A 5,839-nucleotide genomic window follows, 5' to 3' on the forward strand; every position below is an offset into this window, starting at 1 on the left:
AGGGCTGGGACTAGAATACTGGGAGGAGAGAGGCAGGGGAAAAATGATAGAAAGGAAAGACCAAGTTTGGAAAGTCCACCATAGGTTCGGTTTTTTCCAAACCCCCGGACTTCACTTTGCCGGGAATATCAGAAACTCCTTTCCTTACCGAACTGCTCAAATCCTAAACTCTCCTTGGACATTGGCACGGCTTCGAACCCGAGGCCTAAGGGAGCAGGCTCGGGCCGGTGTCCCCTCTGGCCGCGTTTACGCTGTGCGTCCTCGGCGCTCTTGCTCCCGCAGCGGCTAAGTCGCGGTGTAGACAAGACGCATTTTGGGGGTCTCCTGCCGCTCACCGCCCAGGGCTATCTCCAGACCGGCGCCGGGTGCAGCGCAGGGACCAGTCGCCCCGGCGCCTACTCCGGCGGGAAATTCGGCGGTGGCGATCGGAGGGCGGGCTTGCTAAGAGCCGGCACCCCCCCCAGCCTAGGATCCCATACGCCTGCCCGCGGCAAACTTCGTCTTTCTTGCAGACCACTCCCACACCGGCTTTTAGAAACTGACTTCGCTGCAAGTGCCTGTGATTTTTTACTTTCCGTCCACACTGAGCGTTTCGCACTTAAATTCACTGCGCCCGCCTGCAACAGTGCCTCACTAAGGGGTCTCTGGGTATGAAATTCCTCCCAAAGGAAATGTCCCCAGGTAGAGAAAGTGAAAATGACTAATCGAATTTATAAAAAGAAAGCCTTTGCTTCCTTTTGGTTAAATCCCTTTGCGGTTTTCGGAGCGTGATAAAAGAAAAAAGAAAAAAAAATAAGAAGCAGCAGCATCGCCCTGCAATAGAGTACAGATAATTCTTGGGACCTAGAGTAGGATGTTCGGAGAGTGCAGCAGGGCGCAGATTCCCATCTGCCAGCTCTAGAAGAAGCCTCTTAAGGTACCATGAATCGCGGTGCGTTCCTCAGTCTTCTGCTGTGAACTGGTGTGAGATCTGTGAAGTCCTGTATTCAGCTACGTGTATTTGGAGGTGACTGGGGTCCTGCCAGGAAACTCATTTTCATTCATAAAAGAGAGCCTCTCCAACGACCTCCTTAGAGATCCCAGATGAACTTACCTAGCAAATCTCTTCCAAGTGTTTTTTTTTTTAATTAATTATACTTTGTCACTGTTTTTTTTTTGTGTGTGAAAATTCTATTTTTTTTAAGAACAGATAAAAAATTCTCCGAGATGTGCACTTTGGTTTTAATAAACATGTTACTTGCAGTGAAATCTCGTCATGTGGATGGCTTCTCCCCATCAGTTTCTGTGGAGGAAAGCACCTTTTGGTTTCTGTTGGATAAAAAGGAAAGGGCAAGATCTGGCGTCAGGACTGTTCTGGGGTACTGGCACTTGCAGGTCTTCAAGGCCTACCTGTCGTTTTCAGTCATTTCCAAATCCTACAAGTTTCAGCTGAGGGATGACTTTTGTAGGGAATAGTTCAATGGGTGTCTCTCAACTGGCCTTTGAGCAAAGGTCTTTTTTCCCCCCTTGAAGAGGAAAGAAGTTCCTTGGGATCACAGTTTGAATCGGAGTGGGAGCTTTACCTTGTCCCCAGACAAACGAACTTTGATCCACCAATCCCATGCAACCTTTTCAGTGCATACCCAAATCCCTCCTTTCTCAGCCCCATAGATGTGGTGAGTAAGAAAGAGGACAGAAGAGGCACTAGGAGCCCAGAATAGCTCACCTACCTCTTCTCTTTCTCACCTTTTCCCTTTCCCAGCTTGACAACGTTTTGCTAATGATTGCACTATCATTTCTTTCTCTCAATTTTTATCCTTCTCTCTCCAGACACCGTAATCACAACACTGTTCTCTACAGCATAACATCCAACTGGACCTGAAGTTTTACATTTAAGAAACGAACCCAGCCTGCTTCCAAACCTGTGTTTCCCTGCCATTCTTGTGCCATCTCAGAAGAGAAGCATTTCTCTCTCAAGCCATAAATTTACCAAAACCCATGCATTCAAGTTAGGGGCTAGTTCCCATTCTTTCTTTCCCTTCCTAGTTACACACTCTCATTCTCTCTTGGCCTTTATTCTTTTGTCTTGGGTTTCCCTACTTCCCTCAGACTCTTTGACATATTTGTAGAAAAATCCAGTTCCCGCAAAGACTTTCAGAGAACTTTGATCAGGCTCTCCCGTGTGTCACTTTGGCTAAGAATTGTGTGGCCTTTTCCTGAGGCTGTAATGGATGCTCAGGGACTAAACCCAGAGCAATGCCAGCAAATGCTCTTTCTCTAATGAAAGCAAACTATTTTCCAGAGAGTTAGGGTAGAACCCACATTTTCCAGGTTTTTGGTTTGTTTTCTTTGTTTTCTTTTTTTTTTTCTCTATACCCCCCCAAACACACACACACAACTTCAGTTTGAGAGAACAGGACTGAGCAAACCAGTGCTTAGCATCCCAGCCCCCTGGACAATCTCTCCTCTGCTGCTCCCAAATATTTGCAGTGGGTCAGCTTTCTTCCACATGTGCTACTTGGATGTTGAGAGTGTGGACTCTGCGCCAGGCTATTTGTGTTCACGTACTGGCTCTGGCATCTCACAGTGTCCAGGGAACACAACCCTAGATTTGCGTCCATGCAGCGGGGAGACTTGTTGAAATGAATCTTGCTGCTCAGGAGCATCTCACAAGGAATGCTTTTGGCTGTGTGACCTCCGTGTGCCTCCACCAGTTTCTCCGTCTGTTAAATGGATAGAATAATAGCACTTATTTCACAGAGTTCGGGAGAGTTAAAAGGCTTAATAAATATGGAGGATTTATAGTAGTGGCTGGCATATAATTAGCACAATAAAAGCGTTACCTATTATTGTTATTACTTTACAGAGTTGTGAGGCTCAAATGAGATAATATGATTGAAGTATTCTCTACTCAAGGCTCCGTTCGTTCATTTATGCATTCACTTTCCGGAGTAACGTGCGAGGCATTGAGGATCACCTATGAAACAAATGCTGTTGTGTTTCCGTGCATATTGGCAAGGAATCAAACAGGTTATTTCCTGGGAGTATGTTGGTGTGTGCCTCAGAGTTAGGGGTGAAGGGAACAGCGTAGGAGCAAGAGTAAAAGCAGTGTCTGATCTTAGGGAATTTCTAACAGTCTAATAGGCAGTTGCAACTACAAAAGACATTAGAAGCCAGGGTAAGTTGTACATAACTCAAAACCCAGTTATGCATGTGGATTATTTGGGCCAGGGATAGACCGTCTTCATGCTTCCGGAAGGTTCACGAAGACGAATGGATATCCAAGTGGCTTGCTGCTCAAGTATTCGCTAGTATTCACTTAGCTGTTTTATTTGGCTCACATGTTTTTGAAATGTTTATTGTGTAGTCTCTCCTGAGTTGTGCAGAAAACAAAACAGTAAAACAGGTGCCGTTTTTCTTTGGGCCCCTGGAAGGTATAAACAGCTCACAGTGTCTTAGGCCTCACTTTTCTGCTTCCCCTCTTGTCAGATTATAAAAATTAATCACGGTCACGACAGTAGAACATTCTGTAGCCAAATTCAATATCCTTCTATCGGCCCGTCCTACCCTTGGTGGTGTCTGTTGGGTTGGATTCCGATCCTCTCACGGTTTTTTCATTGACCAACTTGGTGTTAGAGTTATAGTCATGTTGGGGCCGGCAGGTGGCATGATGGTTAAGGTGCTGGACTCCCACATGGCTGACCACGGTTTGAGTCTTGGACCTGGCATCTTGCTTTCTCACCCTCTGTCACTCTCTAGTCAAATTAAAATGCAATAAATAAATGAAATAAGATAATTCTTCCTTTAAAAAAAAAGAATTATAGCCATGTCGTGACCAAATGTAATTCAACCTTACAGGCAGAATGCAAAGTGCTCTTGTGAATTCATTCTTGGTGCTTTGAGGTTAAAACACTTTTTGATGTTAGAATCTGGAAAAGGAATCAAAGCTGAGCAAAAATACCTGTTGGCCATGGAGTTGTGTAAAATGAGAGAGACAAAAGCGCACGACATAAGAATGGCCTCCCTGGGAAGCACCTGACAGCCAATGTAGTTTAAGACTTTCTCAGATGTCAGCAAGTGGAAGGTGAGGTGCCTTTTTCCCTGGTGTTGGGGGAGCAGACTCGATTTAATCTGTCACTTGATGTCCTTCGCCTCAAAAATAGTGTCTGGGGGCCCTGGGGGGCTTTATTTAGAGGCCTCGGGAGCTTGGCAGTATGTAAATTATGTGCTAGTGTTCTTCATAGTTCCCGGAGGTCACAATCAGGGGGTTTTAAACATGATTTAGCATTTCGGATGATTTGTAGGAGGATGGAGCCAGCCGGAGGTATAGCCGAGTCTAGCTTGCTCCTCATTGAATTAAATAGGTTACCATGTCTCAGCTGCTCTGTTTGATCCAGGTCTCTGAATTGATATGTGAGTAGCCCCAGTGCTAGTAGGTGGCCTTTTAAATATCTTTACTCTATTAAGCTCTGAAAATTTTCAAAACCAAAGGCTTATACAACTTAAAAAAAATTTAGTTTCATGTATAATGTCCCCTCACCTTGTTAGTCATTGATTCACTCACTTATGTTTTCATGGAGCCATTTTTTATTGAGCATCTACTGTATGCTGGTTGGTCTTTCAGGCATGAAGGCTATGACGGTGAAGAAGACATACAAGATATTTGCTTTTACGGAGCTAACATTTTGAAGAAGGGGATAGGACTAGATGGTGGCACAGCAGTGATGCAACCCTCTGTGAGACCCACGCACAGGGGAAGGTTCTGGGTGCGTGTTCAGAGGCCTTACTGAACCTGCCAGGTCCATGTGTACTCATGATCTGGGGCGGGTGGGTCCTGGTGTGGCGATCCTGTTGGCGGTGCCTGTCTTTCACTCTCTCTCTCTGTGTCTCTTCTCATGAAGGAAAGCAATGAAAAAACTCTAAAAAATAAAGGATAGACAAAAATAAACAAATAAATCTAATAAATCTGGAGAACAGCCGTACTGCAGAGCACAGCAAACAGTGATGTGATAGAAGGTGACTTGAGGGGCAGCACAGGGAGGAAGGAATACTGGGAGAATCTTGGAGGACATTTGAGGAAATAACCTGAATGTGGAGCTGTGAGTGAGGTTAATGGGGCCAAGATTTGGGGAGCATTCTGGGCTAATCCAAGAGTAAGTCCAGTGGTGGGAATGAGTCTGAAGGGGTTTTCTCCTTTTTGGTCTCCCCTTCTTTTCTTCTTATTGTTAGATTTTCAGGAGGATTCAGGATATTAAATTTCCATTTTAAAATGAGTGTTTCCAGTTGAATGAACAAAATAAATTGTGAACTATCCATACAATGGAATATTACTTAGCGATGAAAAAGGAATGCTATACTGATAACTTCCAATGATGTGAATAAATCAAAGAAGCATTAAGTTTAGGGGGGCAGTCAGACACTATGCTCTGTGAGAAAGACCAGCATGGGAAGTTTGCTAGTTTATGTCTGGAGTCTAGAGACCCCCTGAGTATCCTACATCCAGGCATGCCTATGACCTAGGTTGGTTTGGGCTGAAGTGTTGGGATCCTGTCAGGTTGTTGTTTGTCTATCTGTCTCACAGAATAGAAAGTGAACTTGAAAAAAGGAAAGAATTACGCTTAGTGAAAAAAGTCAGGACCAGGGCCAGCAGGGAGCGTGGTGGTTAAGGCATTGGACTCCCATATGGATGAGTGCAGGTCAAGTCCTGGACCTGATGGCTTGAAAATCATGCCAGATGTGCATGTGTGTATGCCCATGACTGTGGGAGAAGAATGGAGGAGAGAGGATTGTAGTATATCATGTCCCCCAGGGGAATGTTTTCTCACTTTCCCCCTCTGTCTCTCTCTGGCAAGCGCTCACA

At 45.0% G+C, this 5,839-nt stretch overlaps 2 long non-coding RNA genes across 3 annotated transcripts in view; one reads left to right on the forward strand and one right to left on the reverse strand.

The window, feature by feature from the left end:
- Window positions 1-1,075, reverse strand: part of LOC106735523 (uncharacterized) — a 2,697-nt gene extending 1,622 nt beyond the window's left edge. For both annotated transcript variants that reach the window (XR_001370814.2, XR_001370815.2), the window contains exon 1: window positions 149-1,075. This is a non-coding gene — a long non-coding RNA (uncharacterized LOC106735523). The remainder of the gene's footprint in view (window positions 1-148) is intronic.
- Window positions 1-5,839, forward strand: part of LOC114008959 (uncharacterized) — a 31,470-nt gene that overhangs the window by 3,812 nt on the left and 21,819 nt on the right. The window lies entirely within an intron of this gene.

Source organism: Tupaia chinensis, unplaced genomic scaffold (genome assembly GCF_000334495.1).
Source record: "Tupaia chinensis unplaced genomic scaffold, TupChi_1.0 Scaffold000422_1, whole genome shotgun sequence".
NCBI lineage: Eukaryota > Metazoa > Chordata > Mammalia > Scandentia > Tupaiidae > Tupaia > Tupaia belangeri.